We start from the raw sequence: 20,456 nt of genomic DNA, 5'->3' as shown, positions 1-20,456 counted from the left end.
AACCGAAAGAAGATATTTCACAAAACAGCTTATAACTTCATCAAACTTACTCCGATTATCCTACCACTGATAACATAGAGTCCTTACCTGACATCAGATGGTATCCAACTGGTATATTCCAATTCCTGATCACCATTCGAAAAAAATCGATACGTGTATGGATCCAACGCGATACTGTAGATCTCCATGATCCGCGGGGATCTGAGGCTCCAGAATGAACTGTGGTAACCCCGGCTGGATCAGTGAACTGGAAAATGTGGAGTACCGGATTTTTTTCCCCATTCATTTTCATTGAGTCCATTCCAAAATCACTTATGTCATCTGGGAGACGACAGGGGGCACTTTTTTCCACAGTGATCACCGGCGCAGCTCGGCTATACTCGGGTAGGCTCGGGTGATGCAATAATTTTTCAGATCGCAAAAAAATAATAATAATAATAATTCCGAGAAATCTCGTGAGTGGCACGCAACCACCTATAAAAAACCAGAGAAATCTCGTGAGTGGCACTGAAAGAGTTAAGGGACGTCCCAAACGTATTCTTTCGCAATGCGACTTTATACACATCAATAAAATGCAAGCTGTGTACATGTTTATACATACATACATACAATGTATTGATATTGAAAGGTATAGAAAACATTCCAAATGTTATTCTTACAATAAGTCCAATTTAGCCTATTTATTGTACAATGACAAGGAAATCAATTAACCTAAGTATGGTCTGCTTCTGTTGAGAAAGCAGATGGGGTGTGGCTGGGTAGTAGGGGTGTAACGGTACACAAAAACCAAGGTTCAGCACGTACCTCGGTTTTGAAGTCACGGTTCGGTACGGGTTTTTTGTACAGTGGGGGAAAGTTTGGCTTTCCATGTTCCACTCAGGTGTGATGTAGTGTGCAGTAACTAATTGTACTTGTAGGGCTGTCAACGAATATTCTATATTTAAATTAATAATTGACTTGTTAAAAAAATTCAAAACGTGACGTCATTGAGCTGAACAACGTGTGACTTAATGAACAACATTAAAAACAACAAAGAGAGTGATTTTCACTCTGAGCAATCGCAAGCCCCGGTTGGAAATACTTTACTTTTGATTAACTTGTGGAACCTCGAGACAGTTTCATGCAAACTATGTAAAATACAGCTGGCCTACCTTATTTTTTTATGCCAATGCTATTTTGAGAGTTCTAGCGTCAAAAGAATGTAAGTAGCCTGCTTTGTTTTATCACTTTATTGTAAATCTTCCCTCAGGGTAAAACATTATTGAATAGAGAAAAAAGCGTCATACAGGTCCCATTTCATATAATTAATTTGATCTCCGAGAGACAGCCCCTTCTCAATCTAGCACCCACCTCACGCACTGATAGAGAGAGTGTATGTGTGCGTGTGTGTGTGTGTGTGTGTGTGCGTGCCACACTATGAGGCTATGCTAAATTACAGGTAATCTCTCAGTGTTGTAACTTGTGTGTGGGTTGAACACCCGGCCCTTTGCGTAAATTATATTTTGGGAAGGGGTGAATTTGTCATTCTGCACATGCGTTCGTTAGTGGTTAACATACTGTTGCAATCATTCGGTACACAGCCGTACTGAACCGAAGGTCTAGTACTGAAACGGTTCAGTACGGATACGTGTACCATCACAGTCACACCCCTAAACACTCGCCTACCACCGCAGAGATCAGGGGTTCAAACCCTGACGTCAGCGCCAGCGGTACCTCAGGCATGGTCAGTCATCCCTATGAACACAATTGACGGTGTTCACGGGTGGGAAGCCAGTGGGGTATGAGTCCTGGTCGTTGCAACAGCGACTCCTACTGGTCAGTCGGGGTGCCTGTTCAGCAGGGAGGGGATCTGGGGGAGGTAGCGTGAAGCTGTGAACCCCAATGAAACTCCTAGCTGTCAGGTGAAAAGAAGTGACTCCACATGTATCGGAGGAGGCATGTGGTAGTCTACACCCTCCCCAGACTGACAGTAGGGCAGCGCAACAACCAGGAAGGGAAACGGCATAACGACTAAATTGGGGGATGGGAGAAGAGGCATGAAAAAGGCAAAAAACTTGTATAAAAAAATAAAAAAAAATATTATGTGCAAATGTTGAACAGAAAATAATCTACTCAGTTGCATAAAGGGATGTACTTTCATTCAACAAAGAAAGCCATTAGATAGAGTATCAGAACCATTATCAGCCCTACTGTGTGTGTTTACTTTGCATTTATCAGTTGATTACCACTTTGGTAGAGTGGAGGACTAACTGTGTACGCACTGGGGCTAGTTCCAAGACATCATACAATTATACAAGACCACATTCAATCCAGACACAGCATGGTTAAAGGAACACGTCAACATTATGGGAAATGAGTCAGACAAGATAGATATAAATGTCCTGCATTCAGTAGAAAGCTATTCGACAGCAAGCGGATGGAATGAAAGCGGATATGGAATACTAGCCTTAAAACTCTGGGAGATGTGTTTTTGGCTAGGCTAGCTGGTCCGTATCCGCTTCCATTAATTTGTGCTAATCTAGGCTAATTTGCCGCTTGATCGGTTTCTACCGAACACACAGAGAGGGAATTTGTATCTCTCTTCTTGTCCGACTCTGGAGAAGACGGTAAGCGCATTTCCCATAATGTTGACATGTTCCTTTAATAGTTAGCTAGCTGCAACAGTATCCCAGCTTGCTGTTAGCTAGCCAAAACAGCATCCCATCTAGTTAGCTAGCCGCAACAGCATCCCAGCTTGCAGTTAGCTAGCCGAAAACAGCATCCTAGCTTGCAATTAGCTAGCCGAAACAGCATCCCACCTTGCAGTTAGCTAGCCGAAACAGCATCCCAGCTTGCAGTTAGCTAGCTGAAAAACTGTATCCCAGCTTGCAGTTAGCTAGCCGAAAAACAGTATCCCAGCTTGCAGTTAGCTAGCCGAAACAGCATCCCAGCTTGCAGTTAGCTAGCCGAAAAACAGTATCCCAGCCCGCAGTTAGGAAGCTGAAACAGTGTCCCAGCGCATATCTTGGTCGCAGAAAATGTCATATGATTTCCCCATGTACTTGCGATCTTGCTCTTGCTCATATTCACTCAAACTCACAACATCAACCACCACACATCAAGCAATCGCATGCGTGTTTGGTGTAATATTAGCTTATAAAGTCTAATAAGAAATGCAAACAAGACAATTCATCCCAAGCATTCACTTCCATTTACTTCTTCTGCTGAATTTTCATCAGATGCGCTGCCATGGAAACAGCCATCAGCCATCTACTTCCCCACGGCAACTTTATCCAATAAAAGTAGAACACAAGAAGAAGAACATGGAAGTAAAAATGTTGGCATTTTTTTTTTTACCATGGTCACATGTTTTTGTTTTTTTTACCAGACAACTATACATAATACTACAACGAACAAGTAGGTGTGCTTGGCGTGTGATTAGCCATGTTGTTGTCAGTTTGAGCTTGCAAGTACACAGAGAAAATGTAGGGGGGAAAGAATATGCAGAAAAGCTGCGATATCAGTTAGCGATACTTGCTTTGACTGGGGTTCGGCAGAAGTATAGCAACAACTACTAAGTAGCTGCTGCTAGGTCTCTGGAATGGTTTGCCTTACATTTCCTAAGTCTGCATGTGATCACTGCCTCTTGTTATCAAGAAAGACAGGAGTTGTCTTGTCTGATTAACACTTAAAAGAGTAAATCAGTTTGGGGTTAATGGGCGTGTGCACACATGTTTACATAACTTCCTGGTAGTGGGTACATGATTTTAATCTGAAATTATTGGGATTTATTTGTAGATATATGCAAACAAACAGCAAATGCTATAGTTTTGGCACAATGACCAGACATGTTTAATATTTCAATAGCTTTTGCTCAATATTTTAATGTATTTCAGCTATCTAAAACAGTGTCAGCCTTACGCATGACCTCTACTAATATACTATATTCAAGGCCAATAAATAAGCAACATCAACACAATGGTCTGTTATGTTGTTATGAAGCAGCAGAGTAGCTGTGTCAATTTGCTGTAAAAACAAGTAATTACAACAATTTGATGTGATGTGAATAGTTTTAAGAGTTGTGTATTCTTAAAACATATAAAAAGGTAAGAACTAATGTAAAAGCTAGATGCGTTTCAATTTTGGGAGTTGAATTGTGGAATAGTCTTAGTGATGGGTTGAAGTTGTGTACCTCTCAGGGGAGATTTAAAAAGGCCCTGAAGGATAAAATAATTCAGGAGTACAGTTTTGAGTAAAACATCAAACATTTATTTTCTCTTTTCTTTTTTCTCTTAAAGAACAATCAGTCACTAGGGTTGCTCCAGTCAGCAATTTGTATCGGGAAATACTCCAAATGTGCGATTGGTCAATGGGGATTGGGCTACTCCATACCTGTCAACAATCCCGTTTTTCCCGGGATTGTACTGTATTTCAACCTTCCTTCCCGCCGTCATCCCGTTAAAATATTTTCCCGTATTTTTCATTTTTTTTTTACAAAATGGCTGCAATTCCCCTCCATGACGACAGGTGGCAGCAGTGTAGATTAGAACGTTAGCACAGGAAGTCAGACCGGAAGACGGTTGCAACCCGAAGAAGAACAGCGACCGGATAAAGGAGTGGTTTAGCACAAAATGTATTACATTCTACAACTACCTACCTACAAAAGAAGAGAAGTGATACCGGCAATGTGGGGTTGTTCCCGGAGAGCTCGCTCTCGGCCGTGGTTCCTCAGTGTATAATGTATGGTGCTCTCCCTCAACATGCGAGTAGGGTGAGACAACACCATTCTTTAGTCCAAATAATATCCTACTTTATACTATATTATTGTCATTCGTTTAATGTAAAGTCAGTCTTACATTGGCACTGCTTTAACGTTGCATTTACCCATAATCCATTGCTATATTAGACCCATGTGCATAGCTGTCAACATTGGGTTTTTAAAAAACGTGCAGGTTTTAGCCCCGCCCCTTCTCCTGGCCCCGCCCCCTCAGCCCGCCCCCTCCCACCCGGCCCCGCCCCCTCCCAATGGAGCTGCCTCGTCGCTGCCATCTGCTGGTCAAAACCGGTATTATTTTGTTTTCCTACTGTGTATAGTGTAAATGCTATAAAAATACAGTAAATTACCTTTTATCAAAATATTAACCATTAAATAAAGGTTGTAATCTGTAAATGCATTTGATTTTACTGTAATTTGACAGTATTTGGAAACCATAGATGCCAGACATTTAGTTTTCTTGCAGCTTTTTTTCTTACAGTCTACAGTCAGTGAATCCTAAATCTCCACTAGGCAACCACTTAGAACATGAAGAACATATTTAGTATAACAGCGAACAGATATAATAACTAATTGTAAGAATTCTGTGTTTAAAACTGTTTTGAAACAGTTTGTACTCTCCACAGAGGAGAGGTGGGGGGGGGGGGGTATTTTTGCATCTGAATAGAGCTGCGCCTTAGTTAGCAATCAATCAATGTATTACCAGTGTCTTTATACCTTCATCACTGTAGGCTACATATTAATACGACAACTCAAGAAGAATCAAGAGGTTTATTTGTCACATACAGTGAAATGCAGGTGGTCACGCCCGCATTGATTGTGCAAAATGCAAAAAAATATAGACACAGATATGCATGATAAAAAAAGACATGCCATGTTCCTGAAAAAGCTATAAAAAATACCTATGGTCATTAATTTAGCAGTGGGAAATGGGAATATCATTTTTGGAACAGTGTGTGTGTGTGTCTATTAAGTCTGTGTAGTATGTCTGTATTGAGCCGTACTGTATTGTACCCATTCTGCAATCTGTTAAATAAAGTTCATTCATTCATTCTACAGAGAAAAATGAGCTAGAAAAAAAGCCAATGCGATTTTGTGTTTTTCCTCAATATCTCTGCAATGCCTGCGAGTTACCAGTAACTGTATTTGTCATACCATGACAATTCACGACAACTTTTAAAACTGATCAATTTATTTATATGTATAAATCGCATTCAGGAAATTGGGCGTCAGTGAAAGCATGCTATCCGTGGAGGAATGGCAGGAGCAGGAGCAAACGGCTGTTAGTGTTCACCAACCAATACATTTACACATTCCTGCATTTGTATTGTTTCATCCACAGAAGATTTGCAAACCTTTTGTTCCAGAGACAAAAGCCACAGAGTGGGCAATCAAGAGACACTGGCTAAGTTGATTTGACACCCTCGGTCCGCGGCCGCCTCGGTGCATCATCTACTCTCTCCCCTGAGCTCTGAGCTCCGGTCGCGTCGCTGTCTTCTTCTGGTCGCAACGGTCTGACTTCCTGTGATAACGGTCCAATCTACACTGCTGCCACCTGTCGTCACGGAGGAGAATTGCACCCATTTTGTAAAAAAAATTAAATAATAATAAGTACAAAATACGTACCAATCCGTGAGCCGTAAAGAGGCCGTGCAGAGGTCGAAAAAACTGGAGAATCCCGGTAAAACCGTGAGAGTTGACAGCTATGCCCATGTGCCAGTATAAAATTCAATTATCCCACGGTGTATATAGAGAGACAATAAACACAAAAGTAACATAGGACACAATATACAACACACAGGACTATGTACAATATAAACAGTGCCTACAATTAAATTAATGAATGAATTAAATAAGAGGTAAAAGAGAACTTAGTGTAAATATTCTTTAATTTGTGTCAACGTTATAAAAATACTATTGTATTCAACAAATTAATTATGATACACCACAATGTGCCCTTTCTATCTATTCTAAATCTATGGCCTCGCAATTCCACGGCTGCGCAGTGCAGACAATATATATATCAGGGTTAGAAATTAACATTTTTTTTCAAGGGCTTTTTTTGCCCCCCTTAATTGATTTTCGGGGGCTTTTTTTTGTATTTCGGGGCACTGAATTTTTATGATGAAAATTAACATAAGGATTATAAAACATTGTTGACACTTTTTTTTACAGTCTTCGTCCCTATGTTTGATAATGTAATGTTAATGTCTCCATATATAGGGCTCTACGCTAACCTTTTTCCCAAGGAGCACATGTGCTCCTAAATAAAATGTTAATAAATAAAAATTTAGGAGCACACAAAGAAATTTAGGAGCACAGTGAAAATTGTTCAAGTAACACAGAGTTTATTAACTATTTATCTCATGCATTATTATACTGTGCGTGTGCACACTATGAATTGAAAATGGGGGACCCTGATGTAAACAAGACGAAAGTCTTTCTCTGGTCTGCATCCCCTTAACTTGTGTGTATTGAGCTGTACTGTATTGTACCCATTCTGGAATCTGTTAATAAAGTTTTCAATCAATCAAACGCAAAGGATATCGGTTGTCAAGCTGCTTTTGTATGTTGTAGTGTTGTTATGATACCAACATTTTGACTTTGATACAGATAGGAAAGGTAATGGAATATATTATTAGATGACAGAACATTGAAAATTCTTTATACAATTATTTAATTCATTATGAAATAGAAATTCCGTTTTTGGGTGGAACGTTTGTTGCAAGGAGGGAGGAGGCGGGGACCGCTGCGTGTTACACACAACACGGAGAAATGGTCTAGCTGCTTCGGTGCGTCGTTAACGTTAACGTCAGAAGAAATTCCCCACTAAGCCCTAAATTCAGAGCAGAGCAGTATCCTAATGACTTTTATGCTTCAGTCGATAAGGTGTTTTGCAAATTCTGTCAACATACCGTGGGGACTGGACCCGCAAAAACACGTGCGAATATCACTTCAAAAGCCATGTCAGCCGGATTCCTCTCTTTCTCCTCGTCTCTCTTTTGCTCAAAATAAAAATGAATGGGCTTCATGGCTGGCTGATTTTTTTGCGTTGTCTGATTCTGAATGTATAACTTGCCTAAGCCGGTACCGTGACTTTGTTTTCGGGCGCTACTGTGATTGGACGTTTATGCGCCTTGTGTAATGTGGGACTATTATAACAGCGGAGCTGTTTTGTAATCGTCACTCGTCTCGAGTAAATGATTTTTCCGGGTGGCGCACACACACATATTATTAATATTAGGGGCAAATACAAGGGAAATGCTCGCACTGTAGATCATATATATAATTATATATATAATTAGTAAACTGTCGGGGGCATTTTCTGCCCCCCTTAACTGAATTTCAGGGGCATTTTGTCCATTTTCAAGGGCATTTTCCCCCGAGCCCCCGTTAATTTCGAACCCTGATATATATATATATTTATATACATATGAGGGGGAGGAGACTACATTGGGAGGGGGCGGGGCGAAATATCCCGTTTTTTCAAATCCCAATGTTGACAGCTATGGGCTACTCTGATATAGTAATCCAATTTTGTAAAGCAGAAAGCGTGAAGTTCCGTGAACCATTTAATTCATAATTTGGTCACCATCAAGTGCTGCAATGTTGCATTGCATTGTATTTGCTATAGCTATTGAAACGATAAATTGTATAATTTTTCTGTCTGAAATGCACAACGGCAAACACAAATGATTAATATACATTTTAATGGATCCGTGTTGCCTCAAATCCTACTTGTAGCATCCCTAACATGACAAATCACAGCAAGAAGAGAGACAGCCTATCGTTTTAACTTTCACAACAAGAGGCATGCTGAAATGGGTGACAGTTGTGGAAATGGAGCTGTGGCAGATGAGAGAATTAAAAAAATAATAATTGGCATGCTTTCCAGTTACTTATATAGGTGTACTGTGGATATGAGTGGTTGCCAATGAACTGAAGCATTCTCCACTGAGACTTTCCCTACTACAGCCACTGATGGGCCTTTGTGCCTCAGTGCAGGCTGCGCACTGACACACGAATGAGGAGGCCTCAGAGGACAGTCCTGGAGGCAGTGAAGCTCCCTAAGCACCGAGGATGGATACAGATTGCTAGTAAGGGAGAGAGGAGAGAATGACGATGAAGAATTGTAAATCCGAGAATACAGTAAACCAGTTGCTCGTGTGGAAAAAGCCACAGCTTGAAAAGTATGTAACGTCACGACTGCTGGTAACGTTGCCCGCTGTTTGCGTCCGTGCAAAGGGTAATGACAACACACACAGCCGCACACTGGGCTTAACGTATCGAGGTTTAAATAATGACAGCAAACTACTACGTTACGTGGGGACAAGAGCTGAAGTCAACTAACGTTAGTGCGTTAATGTCGGGGAGAAGAGCTTCATTACGTTACTCACAACTATTACTGTCTGTATCTGCGAAATGACAGGATTGATTGAATGAGTGAGGTCATACAACATTATAACTAAACAGTGTTCGCGTACGTTAGCTGGCGAACTGTGTCGGGCTCATTATGACGAGATCCCCGAGTGGACTAGTTAACTGACCTAACGTTAACCTAAATAACTTAACATTAGTATCTGCTAGGTTGCGTGTCAATTAAAAAGCAAGTTGGTAACGCCAGCTATCTCGCCTAGCACAACGTTAGGATTGTGTTGTTGAGAGAAGACAACAAAGACTAAACATACCAGGGGGGATAACATTAGCATTTAAAAAAAATGTCATCGGCCTTTGTATTATAACGTAACGTTGTTGTTAAGGGCCAGGGGTGACATTTTGACAAACGTTTAAAAATAGCTCGTTAACATTAGCTATTCGATTGTAGGCCTACATACACATCGCGATCCAGCGACGTGAGTAGCGTTAGCCGAGATTGTGAAACTGACAACAGTCCAGAACAGAGGAACCAAATGGAAGGAAAAAGAGGGCCCTGGTTTGCTAGCTACGAGCTAACGTACGTTAGCTCCACTTCACTGACCAAAGACCCGACGATACTCAAGCATTTTTACGTCAAATTTAATGTGATGACCTCTTAGTGAAACATACGATTTATATGGCAAGTTCCCCCGTGACAAAATAGAAAAGACTCACTATTTCCCCTCGACGACGTTCCCATTCCTGGTTCTTCGAGGCATCCACTGTTGTTTACCCAGTAGGTCGTCTACTCTCACTGGATGCTAGCGTTACAATACATGCTGTACAAAACCACACAGGGGCGCCAGATCGCTGCTACACACAGCAGTCACCCCTTCACGACACTTTCCGACATCGGCCCCCTTATTATTATTTTTTATTCTAGCTAAAGACTTCCTTATGGCAAGACGTTTAATCTTTGTTTATAGTACAAGCACAGTAACTAATGCTCTTTGGTGCATTAGTGCCATTTAAGTGGTAAGTAGGCTACTCAGAGAAAAAAACTAACACACACACGCACACATATATATATATATATATATATATATATATATATATATATATATATATATATATATATATATATATATATATATATATATATATATATATATATATATATATATATATATACATACCACTTAAATGCCACTAATGCACCAAAGAGTATTGTTTACTAATACTATAAACAAAGATAAGTCTCTCCAAGATAAATCTAACGGGAATAAAAAATAATAATAATAATTAAAGTATGAAATGATAAATCATGGTGGTGGCCCTGAACATTTTATTAACATTGCAGAATGCGGGTACAATACAGCTCAATACACACAATTGTTAAGGGGTTGCAGACCAGAGAAAGACTTTCGTCTTGTTTACATCAGGGTCCCCCATTTTAAATTCATCATAACATATATGACAAACATGTCATACATGACATACAGATAGACAGTAGGCTATACTGCTACATCTATACATTTATGACATACCAGATTTACAAATACAGTACTGTTTGTGATACAAAAAGAGTTTAAAAAAGAGAGTATATACATTTGACGAAGAAACTGTACATTGGATGAGGTGGGGGGGGGGACTGTACATAGGTGGTTGGGTGGGGGGGGGGGGGGGTAACTACATTGGATTATCGACGAAACCTTACTTGGTCCCAAGAAGAGGGTCTTGTGTATTATTGGGTTAGGACATTTACATTGGAGGGGGTTGAGTTAGGACATTTACAGGGGCCAGTTTCGAATTGTAGTCTCCCGTAGGTGCTCCTTGAGAGTGATTTTAAAAGTGGGTAGTGATTCACATTCCTTTACAGCTGTGGGTAGGGCGTTCCCTTGTTTAGTCCCTTGTTTGAGCCGAATCTGGGTTTAACATGATTTGTGGAGCTCCCTCTGGTGTTGTGGTCGTGGTATTCACTGACCTTTGGGAAGTATTTTGACATGTACATGGGTACCTTGGTCGTGTAGTGTATCTTGTAGACCTGGGCCCCGTACCTGGATAACTGAGTTAGCCGGATAACTTTCGGTTAAGTCTGACTTAAGCCGGACTTTCCGGCTCCCCGTACCTGGATTTTCCAAATCACCATGACAACAGATCCAAAAGTTTGAGCCTGGTCGAAAGCAGGGTTTAAGTTCAAGTTAGCCGGATCAACCATCGCCACGCCCCCACAAAGGAGTGACAGCGCGTTTCCTGAAATTATTCCCACAGTCTAGGATCTGCGTTATACCATTCTGAATTACGTTTTTGTGCTCCATTCTTCCAGAGGGGTCTTTTGAAATGTAAAATAGACCCAAAATGCTGATACTAAATTCACTTTGTCCTAAATAATGCACGTTATATACCGTGGCGCTCGCTCGGTGCAACAACAACAAAATAAAGAATATTCTAAACACGGGTCTCTCGTTCATTAATGTATAAACAATGAATTTATCCCATCTGGCACAGTGGCTCAGCAGTAGTGCTCAATCCTGGCAACCCAGCGACCGGTGTTCGAAACCCCGTGTTTCCAATATAATTTTTTTGAATATAATATTAATTATTATACGCAAAGGTAGCCTGGTTTTAAGTTAAAATATTATAAATCTACATGCATTGAGGATGTCATTCTTTATATAGCTCTCAACGTGCACCAAATTGAATTATTCCTATATTGCAAAAAGAAGGAGACGACTGGGTTTCGAACCCCGGTCGTCTGCGTGAAAGTCAAAAGAAGAACCCGTTACACCACAGAGAAGATAAGTAAAAGATCGACCATACATCAATCAATGGGTAAGGGAGCCGTATCGTTATTCTGTATAACAGTTTTACTAATTATTTTCGCTAGCAAGATCTCATTTGATTATTCAATCCAGCAGGCAAGTTTAAAGAAATATAATCTGATTGATTGAGGTAATGAGGGACTTAAAATTAGCCTATAGATAACGCATTTAACTTGTCGGCGAGGCGATTGAGCCGTACTGCAATATGTTACTAAAGTTTTAAATCAATTAATCAATCAATGCCGCTAGAGAATCAGGATCTCTGCTCTCGACACTTGCTGCCTTCTCGGCTGAGGCGGGCACGCGCATTTATCCTGGGTCTCAAGTCTGGCTTGAGTTAACGAGACTGAATCCACCTTTGAGGAACAGGAAAATCCCGGCTTCAAACATCGGGTTAACTGAAGCTGGATAATGACATCTTGATCGACTTAGTTGAACCAGGTACGGGGAACGGGGCCCAGGCCCATTGCAAGTTGCTGTACTCTGTCGTCTACTCTAAGCCATCCTAGGTTGTCAAAGTGGGCAGGGGTGAGGTGGGTTCTAGGAGTAAGGTGAAGCAGTAGTCTGACCAGTTTGTTTTGTGATGTTTGTAATTTTGTTTTTAGCGCCTTTGAGGTGCTTTGGTACCATGAGGTGCAAGCATAGTCGTAGTACCCTTGAATGAGTGCTCCTGCCAGAGTCTTCAGGGTATTCTTGTTTACCAGAGAGGAGATCCGGTACAAGAATCGAGTTCGTTGGTTGACTTTTTTTTTATTACATTGGATGCCATTTTGTCACAGGAAAGATTTGCCTCTAGGATGGAACCTAGGTATGTAATTTCATCTTTCCTTGTGACAATATTGTCACCCACTGTAACTGAAAAGCCATTGGCCTTGCTGAGTTTGTTATAAAAATGATTAAATAAGGCACAATCAGTCACAGTCTTCAATGTGCAATGTTATGGCTTTCATGTTCTTTACAAGTTTCAAAGTATTATTTGATTACAAAGTGCTGATGAGGGAGTATTGCAATCACTTGTGTGTGTGCGTGTATGTATATCCACCTCAGCCATAACTCCTACAGTTCTGATCCAAGTTGGATGAAACGTGGAACAGGTTAACAGGAAGCCAATGACCTGAATTCTCAAATATTTTTTTAATCAGTCAATGACAAGAATTATTTCTATTAATTTCCACCATTGCCTATTGAAATTAATATTGAGGACAAACAACACAAGTTCACTGCTCTGTCTCGCCTGGCAGGTGCCTGTGTAATGTAATGTAATGTATGTGTTTTTATATCAATTTGGCCTGGGCTCTTTGACAGAATGCCCTGATGCCTGAGCAAGCAGACAAACATGAAGATAAAGTACATCTCTTGTAAATCACTGTGGGAAGTTAATCAGATGAGTGAACATGCCCTCAACTTTGGCGGTGAATGTTGGATTGAGCTAAAACATGACAAAAGTGATCATCCAAAAGGACAGTTGTAAGAATTTGACAACAATGTTGTTGACAGAGATTGTACAGAGATCCTGGCATGTATACCAGAAAATATACTAAAATAAATATTAAATAAACCATGTGACAGAGGAACAAACACAGACACTGGGAGGCATCAACTTAGCTGGAATAGAAAAGGGGGTTTATTTTCTGTTGTGTGCATCATTATATACATGGGGGTCAAGACATCACATGCCACACATATAACGCCGTATCTGTGCTGACAATTGGCCATCAGTAAGCAGATTGTTAAAGTTAGAGGTTCTATGTAGGATTGCAAGTAACTGTCTAACTGCATATATAACTGTTTCCACTAGAGGGCGCTCTAGGCGGAGCTACTCATGATACCACCAGGTGGCGAGTATATAAAGAGATGTCTCCTCCCCCTCTACCTCTTTTCCACCTGCCTCTCAGAGAATGAATGAATGAATGAAATGAATGAATGAATGAATGAATGAATGAAAACTTTATTAACAGATTGCAGAATGGGTACAGTGCAGTACAGCTCAATACATACAATTGTTAAGGGGATGCAGACCAGAGAAAGACTTTCGTCTTGTTTCCACCAGGGTCCCCCATTTCCAATTCATCGTAACATATATGACATACATGACATACAGATAGACAGTACTGCTACATCTATACATTTATGACATACCAGATTTGCAATTACAGTACTGTATTTGTGATACAAAAAGAGTCCAGAAAGAACAGAGTATATACATTAGGCGTAGAAACTGTACATTGGATTGGGTAGGTGGGGGTGGGACTGTACATTGGAGGTGGGGGGGGGGGGGGGGGGGGTTGGGTAGGAGTGGGGGGGGGGGGGGGGGGGTTGGGTAGGAGGGGAGGAGAGAGAGGAGAACTCCAGTACTGCTGCTTACCATGTGAATGAATAAACCACGGCAAAGGCTAAAGATAGAAACCATGCCTCTTGACCACATTATTGTCGCCCCATAGCCAGATTCTGTCAACACAGATTGTCAATTAGGAGATTTCCTGCTCCTAAAACCGTTTTCTTTCTCCATTTGTATAAAAATTTAATTTCCAAATAAATATTTACCTCTGTTACACCTTCATCTGTTGTCTTGCTGTATTACTGTATGTATGTAAAACAAACCTAGTCCAGGTTTGATTTATTCGACCTGTAACACATGGCCTCTGGCTGACTCACCATGACACACAAGCAGTTGTCGATTGGTTGGACATAGATAGAGACCTAGCAGATGCATGTTCTTCTCCCTCTCGTCGAATGGGGACAGAGGTATATAGCCTCAACATTTCTCGGGTTTCGTCGCCAACCGTTGAGCGCCATACCCGAAATGTCTCTGGTTTAGATCCTTTGATCTTTTTCCTTTGATCCCCATTCTAAACACTCGCACGGAATTCCCTGTGTATCCCTTGCACCGCTGCCTACGTTAAAATTGCAATGACGATCGAATCCCGCCAGGTGGCAGTATCACCTACCTTTTGAACTGGGATAGTTTAGTGTGGGGCCACTTTAGTGTGGGGAGTGTCTGCAGGAACTCCTCCCCCTCAGAGGGAATCAGGACAGAGCAATCAGTCGGAGATTTTATCGCCTCAAACCTATTGTTAGAGCCATATGAAATCCATTTTATTATTTTCCAAATCCATAAATTTTTTTCACAAATTCCGTTTTTTCCATTTTAATATTTCAGAATTCTGTATTTTGCCTTTTACGCCCATTTTACCATCAGAAATAGTGTCTAATAAGTGGGAATGAATAAATGTCCACAATTTAATAAGATATAACAGCCCATTTGAATATAATGATTTGGAATACTGGGGGAATAAATAATCAACACAAACGCAAAAGCGTGCTCACACTGATGAAAAAAGGACAGGTTGACGTGGCTCTGCTAAGCAAAACGCACATTTTAGGGAAAGACATAGCTACGTTAGCGGACAACACATATCATAACATTAGTCACTCTTCCTTTGAAACGAGAACTCGTGGAGTTGCCATAGTCGTTAGACGGAAGTTGAATATTGAATTGAAGGGAGTATGGTCTGATGCAGATGGTCGGATAACTATAGCTAAGATTGTACACAAGAACAGGAAAATAGCGTTGGTAGCGGTATACGCCCCAGATTTATACGAAGTTAATTTCTTCACTACACTTACCAGAGCAATGTTAGACCTTCCCGAATACTCATTTATAATTGGTGCGGATTTTAATGCCATTTGGAATCCAGGGATGGATAAATCTTACCCCTCCTTTTCCAACGAACAAAAAAATTCATCTAATGCATTAAAGGATTGGTCGAAGATTACAGGTGTAAATGACTTATGGCGATCACTCAACCCCACGACCCGGAAGTACTCTTGTCGATCTGCGAGACATAACACATTATCCAGAATAGATTATGTTTTTGCATCCCGAGACTATTTGATAACTATGATGTGGAAATGATACCCAATGCATTATCAGATCACTGTTATTTACTCCTAAAAGGAACATTTGGTATACTATCATCCCGAGCCCCAAGATGGCGATTTAACTCGATGCTGCTTAATAACAAGGAATTCATTACACAAATCAAAGAAGCTCTTTCAGTATTCCTACTGGTGAATGCGAATTCGGTGCAAGACCCCAGAATATTATGGATGTCGGTAAAGGGAATGATCAAGGATTTCACTGATAGCTTTTCCTCCAAAATACGCAAGAATCGATGCTCAAAACTGGCTGAACTGGAAACGCTTTATTCAACGTTATTTAATTCTTTACAATACAACAACTTGGTTCAACTGGAAACTCAAGTTAATGTACTAAAAAAAGAGATTAACGCCATATACAGACAACAATCTGAAATACAAATACGTAGCACAAGACAACAGCAGTACTCTCAAGGTTCCAAACCAAGTCACCTATTAGCTATGCGATTAAGAGTTAACGCAAAATTTGCAGATATAACTACCATTAAAGCACAACAAGGACTTGTTACAGACCCTAAAAAAATAAACGCGACATTCAAAGAATTCTACTCCAACTTGTATAAATCAGAAACGACCTTCGATCAAAACAAAATGGACACATATCTTAATCAAATTAACCTCCCTAAACTTTCAGAGGATGACGCTAAACAGTTAGAAACACCGATCACACTAGAGGAACTCAAGAAGGCCATATCCGAAATGCAAAGTGGTAAGGCTCCTGGAAGAGACGGTATCCCACCAGAAATGTACCTCTCTTGTTGGGACATAATTGGACCCTTATTACTAAATATGATTTTATACTCAGTTAAGGAGGGGAACTTCCATAAGAACGACAATATTGCACTCATAACAGTCCTCCTTAAAAAAGACAAAGACCCCACCGAGTGCGGTAGTTATAGACCCTTAAGCCTCCTCGGAACCGATATCAAACTGTACTCTAAGGTATTAGCCATCAGACTACAAAAGCATATGACGTCTCTAGTTCATCCGGACCAAACTGGCTTCATAAGAGGCCGCTTGATCACTGATAACATAAGACGATTACTACACGTACTAGATGCTAACAAGGACGACACCACACCTAAGGCGATGCTGTCCCTGGATGCAATAAAAGCTTTTGACAGGTTGGAATGGTCGTATCTATGGGCAGTATTAGAAAGGATGGGGTTAGGAAAAGGATTCATTGATATGATTAAAGTATTATACAAAGACCCATCGGCCATGATTACAACAGGTACAATCACCTCCGAAATCTTTCCGGTATCACGCTCTTCTAGACAGGGTTGCCCTCTTAGTCCCGGACTATTCGATTTATCATTAGAGCCTTTAGCACAATATATAAGACAATCCCAATCCATAGAACCAATCGTAATCAAGAGCACACAACATAAAATCAGTTTATATGCGGACAACGTAATACTGTTCATGCAAAACCCCAACACCGCATTGCCTCATCTTCTCAAGTTGATTGAGGACTTTGGAGATTTATCGGGATTTAAGATAAATTGGCCGAAGTCGGCTTTCCTTCCACTTAACGCCCCTGCAAAAAAAAATATAACCCTCCCAGAAGAGATACCGATGGTAAAACACTTTAGAGGTTTGGGAGTTGAAGTATTCGCTACCATAAGCCAAACGGTGAAGCACAATTACATACAAATCCAAAATAAAATAAAATACGACCTTGACAGGTGGTCAAAACTTAAAAACTCAGTACAGGCACAGGTATCAATAGTTAAGATGGACGTCCTACCTAGAATCAACTTCTTCAGCTCAATGCTACCGTTACCCCCTCCAGAGGGTTACTGGAAAAAATTACACTCCTCCACATACAAATTTATTTGGAATAACAAACCACCACGTATAAAAAGATCCACCGCACAGAGAAACAAAGCAGACGGTGGTATGGCATTTCCAGATTTTTTCCACTATTTTAAGGCGTACACTTTAAGACCACTGACAACATGCTTTGATCCCCAAGCATCAGTATCCTGGAGAAATTTTGAAGAAAATATAGTAGCTCCACATAGACTGAAGGACATAGTATACACAATTATCAATTAAGCAATGCGAATGGAAATTTGGCCCCATAATTACTCATGCGATCCGGATATGGCATGAAACACAAAAAAAAAATTCTAACTCACATAAATGGCATAATCATACTCCCTTATTCAATAACAATGCACTCTTGATTGGAAAAGGACCTATAAGATTCCCCAGATGGAAAAAGCAAGGCATACACACATTAGGAGATGTTTTCAACAAGCAGGGTTTTTGTAGTTATGATGAAATACACAAAAAATGTAATCTCACCGGTTCCACATATTATTTTTACGCACAGTTATTGTTATGTTTGAAGGCTCACGGTGTTCCATTAAGGATACCAATTGTACACCACAGATACCACAAATTCTTCTATGAATTTCTAGCCATCAACACTGAGGAAGGAACATAATAGTTCCGAAACATGTTTGTTTCAGGCTGCCATTAAATATACCAAAATCTGTGAGTGCTGGTCCAAGCGTATTGCTTTCTTTTTCTATGAAAGAGAGACATCGAGAGGTTTTGTTTCAGATTTTTATCATCAATTACTAACGTCCTCGTATGAAACCCTCCACCTAGACTCAGTCTGGAGGAGTGATATACCAGACCTGGAAAAAGATTTTGATTGGCAAGAAGCCTGGGCAAATGTTCGACTTGCATCAAGGAACCCGGACCATCAACAAATCAATCTTAACTATATTCACAGGACATACTTGATTCCTATAAGACTGAACAGAATGGGTCTTAAACAAGACTCCAAATGCTCCTTATGTACAAATGGCGACAAGGGGACATTTATGCACATGTACTGGGACTGCCCACCAGTTAAGATATTCTGGAAAGAAGTGACCCAGCAATTATCAAATCTCTTAACTCTGAATATACCTGTACACCCTTCTGTATTACTGCTGAATGACGTTTTTGAGTGTGCAGTACCTCCACAGCTAAAGAGATTGGTTTTATCTAGTATCACAGTGGCTAAAAAGCTGATAGCATCACAATGGTTCCAACCAGAAAAAATGTGCCGGAAGGTCTGGATTCTTGCATATCTCGATGTGATTTATCAAGAAATATCTACAGCAAGAATTTTGGGTCTCAATGAATCCAAAATGACAATGTGGTTAGAAGTGGTGGAGAGAATAAAAGCTAGCATATAATGGTAGTGTCTGGTTAGGAGCGAGTGATAATGGATGGGGGGTCCGGGAGGGGGGGTACGAGCTAGAGCATATGTGTGTAGGGTATTAGATAGCAGGTATTAGGTGTATCCTGTATAAGACATTTAACTAATTGGTGACTTCATTGGATGTGCACTGTTAATTAATGCTTGTATATCTTATCTTGTGTTGTCATGTTTGTTTAAAAAAATTATAAAAAAAATAAAATACAAAAAAACAGTCCATTTAATGTTTTTAAGTGCTGCAACTCAGAAATACAGTTCAATTTTACACAATATTTTTCAAATAATATTGTGACAAAATAAAAATACACATTTAAAGTGTGAACAAGATACAGCTAGCTACTTTTATCACAATGTCAGTAGCCTAGCTATATCTATTATATTGTGATGGAATATAGTAATGCATAATTTATGCACCTTTAGTTTATTTCATTTATAAAGGACAGTGTGTAGGCCTACTGACAATCATTTGCAAATAGATGGGTGCACCAGATTTAGCAAGAAGCTATAATTCTATAGTCTATGTACTGTAACGTTACTGTTACGACCCTGGCTAAAAGGGAAGCAACATTAGTGCACACAGACATCTGGTCTGTGTTTTAAACCAAAAGACTATTCTAATTATGATAACTAGCTCAAACTAAAGATCAAGAATGGTGGAAAGTGAAGAGACGCTGTTTCCACAATCTCTTCTAGCAACAGTCACCCTGCATGTGTGATTGAGGAAGTGACTTTAAGCCCGCCAGGCAGGTGTCCAATTAGGCTTAGGACCCCATCGACAAACCAAGATCTTATCACATATGAGCTCCATTTCAACAGGCCCCTCCACCGATACCGACCTGTCAAAAAGAGACTGCAAACCAAAATCAATATGAGAGCTAAGCTCACTGCGCTCAACAGGACAGAACACAGAAAAACAAAAATCATAGATTTATGATACCACCACAGCACCCATATCCATCCCACCTGGCACTGGCAGTTCAGGATACTGCAAACCGTGAACATCCAGAGTAGGATGCACCGCCTCAGGTACAGCCCCACCGTCCCTGGAACATGGCAATACATCAGTCACAAAAGCGTCTGGAATACCATCCAAAATGGCGTCACACAAAATAACATTATCCTGATCAAAATGGTTGCCACTCATCAGACCAGGTCGTGAAGGCGGCTCCTGCTGTACAGGACACAGGTAACTAGGTTGACTAGCACACCTAGTGCGTGGCAGAGAGTCAATGTGGACACGTGAATCAATGTCAGAATCATCAACTGACATACTGGGACCATCCCTGCCCACAAGTGAAACATCATGAACAATAGAGCTACTGTGGGAAGGCTGGCAGCCTAAGCCAGGCCTTGTAGCCTCTTC

The 20,456-nt window shown here is 40.5% G+C and overlaps 1 protein-coding gene across 9 annotated transcripts in view; it reads right to left on the bottom strand.

Annotated features, from left to right (window-relative positions):
• rnf111 (ring finger protein 111) overlaps positions 1-9,936 on the bottom strand; it is a 182,410-nt gene extending 172,474 nt beyond the window's left edge. For 7 of the 9 annotated variants that reach the window (XM_084328150.1, XM_084328153.1, XM_084328156.1 and 4 more), the window contains exon 1: positions 9,845-9,936. The gene's annotated coding sequence lies outside the window, so the exon portion shown is untranslated. Of the gene's footprint in view, positions 1-3,195; positions 3,267-9,844 lie in introns of all 9 variants that reach the window. The other 2 variants (XM_084328151.1, XM_084328158.1) reach the window with 1 other exon arrangement.
• Positions 9,937-20,456: the final 10,520 nt, after the last annotated feature.

This window comes from Notolepis coatsorum (genome assembly GCF_963971535.1).
Source record: "Notolepis coatsorum genome assembly, chromosome: 1".
Lineage (NCBI taxonomy): Eukaryota > Metazoa > Chordata > Actinopteri > Aulopiformes > Paralepididae > Notolepis > Notolepis coatsorum.
The sequence above is the reverse complement of the archived record's forward strand: the minus strand, read 5'-3'. Positions and strand labels throughout refer to the sequence as shown.